This window comes from Pseudorasbora parva, chromosome 11, assembly GCF_024679245.1.
Source record: "Pseudorasbora parva isolate DD20220531a chromosome 11, ASM2467924v1, whole genome shotgun sequence".
Lineage (NCBI taxonomy): Eukaryota > Metazoa > Chordata > Actinopteri > Cypriniformes > Gobionidae > Pseudorasbora > Pseudorasbora parva.
In genome coordinates this window covers 10,962,398-10,964,931 of record NC_090182.1, presented here as the reverse complement: position 1 = coordinate 10,964,931, position 2,534 = coordinate 10,962,398, and positions in this window count along the sequence as shown.

The window sequence follows — 2,534 nt, the reverse complement described above, 5'->3', positions numbered from 1 at the left end:
CACCTTCTGCAGAAAAAAAGGTCTGATCATCTACTAATCTTCGCATCTACATCCAAAGTATAGGCTACAGTATATAGTATACAGTTATAGTCAAACGTTTACATACACCTTGCAGAATCTGTAAATGTTGTTACTTATTTTAACTAAATAATATGGATAAAATGCATGTGTATAAGATTTTACGTAGGCCTAAAAGATGTTATAGTCCACAAAAAAAGATGAATATAAATGACCCTGTTCAAAAGTTTACATTCACTTGATTCTGTGTCGTTAACTGGATGATCCATGACTGCAGTATATTGATAATTAGGGGTTCAAGCACGAAGTGCTGAAACCCTATTGTAATTGTACTGATTTTTATTATTATTATTATTATTATTATTATTATTATTATTATTATTATTATTATTATTCTCCGCTAAAACGCATCGTGCAGACCAAACCGTAAGAGCTGGAAATTTGAAACTTTGTCAGATGGTAGTACTCATGTTGGGGAGACCCTGAAAAGCTATGACCCCAATTGGCCCATAGGTGGCGCTATAGCAATCAATTGCGAGAAAAGGCTCATAACTCCTAAACCGTTTGGTCCACACTCAAGTGTCATATATCATTGGAAAGCTGAGTCCTTGGCGAACAAAATGTATATCTCAGATTTTATTTCCAGTATGCAAATTTTTCCGCCATTTTGAATTTTATTGAAAACCTACTTTTGCAAACTAGTCCCTGGTTTTTTGACCGATCGGAACCAAACCAGTGTCAAAATGTTCTCTGGTCTCTGTTTATCAATAGTTATCAAAAAAAAGTTGAAATTTCGATTCATTTATGCTAATTGGCTTCAAAATGGACGTTCAGGGCGGAGCCTATTTTACTAAAAAGGCTATAACTCAAGAAGGAAATGAGATATCGTCACCAAACTTGGTACACATGTATATCGGCTCAATTTGAGGTCACGATAAAAAAATCGCGATGATTGGCCACTTGGTGGCGCTATAATGCGAAAAAAACATGAAAAGGGCTGTAACCACGCGACCGCTAGTCCGATTGACCTGAAAATTGGTATGCAGTGTCTTGGTCCAAGGCCCCATGTACGTCTATGAGGACATTGGCGTATCTCAAAAAACATGGCCGCCATCGGCCAATGAAATTTGAGCACCTATTAGATGGGGTTAACAGAGGCCGATCGGAACGAAACTTGATGGGCCTGTTTGACTCATGGTCCTAGAGGTCTGTAAGAATTTTGAAAAAAATCGGCCACTAGTTGGCGCTAACGAGTTTTATGGCTCTGAAATCACGTGTTTTTTCACGCATCCACAAAATATGCATATCATATGATAGATCTCCTCATGCTGAACAAATTTGCCTCTAAAACCATTGCTGTCAATCAAATCATTAATTAAATATTCACAATTATGTTAAAAACCTACTTTTGCAAACTAGTCCCTGGTTTTTTGACCGATCGGAACCAAACCAGTGTCAAAATGTTCTCTGTTCTCTGTTTATCAATAGTTATCGAAAAAAAGTTGAAATTTCAATTCATTTTTGCTAATTGGCTTCAAAATGGACATTCAGGGCGGAGCCTATTTTACTAAAAAGGCTATAACTCAAGAAGGAAATGAGATATCGTCACCAAACTTGGTACACATGTATATCGGCTCAATTTGAGGTCACGATAAAAATATTGCGACGATTGGCCACTTGGTGGCGCTATAATGTGAAAAAAAACATGAAAAGGGCTATAACCACGCGATCGCTAGTCCAATTAACCTGAAAATTGGTATGCAGACATTGGCGTATCTCAAAAAACATGGCCGCCATCGGCCAATGAAATTTGAGCACCTATTAGATAAGGTTAACAGAGGCCGATCGGAACGAAACTTGGTGGGCATGTTTGACTCATGGTCCTAGAGGTCTGTAAGATTTTTGAAAGAAATCGGCCACTAGTTGGCGCTAACTCAAAAGGGAAGCTCAAAAATTCACGAAAATTGTTGGGTATATGTAGCATGACATGTTGATGAAGCATGAAAAGTTTTAAAGAGATCGGACTATAGGTGGCGCTATAACTGTTAAAAAGCTATAAAAACCATACATTTTTTTATGGTAAATTGCCTATATTGGCTGTAAATGGACTTTTCCATCTATTATTTCAGTTTAAAATCTTGCTAAATAAAACTTAATGTCTTTAATGCCTATGTGGTTAAAAGGCCTTAAATGCTTGAACCCCGCTAAATGCTGCTTGCAGCTTTAATTCATTTTATATCTTTCTTTTTTAATCTAACAGAATCATTTTTATAAAGCAGAAAGATTTAAGCTTTCCTAGAGGCCATAACAGAATGGAGAGAAAGATAATGCAGAGGAGCTGGAACCACAGTGACAAGATATGGCTGTGGAAGAGTGGCCGTCTCATATCACTGAAACAACAAATGTGAGTGATAGTTGAGCGCTGTGCTGCTGCAATAGGGCTGAACACTGACATGTGCATGAGTGTCTGCATGTGTTATGCTTACAGGGAATTAATGATTGACTGAGTTATTACA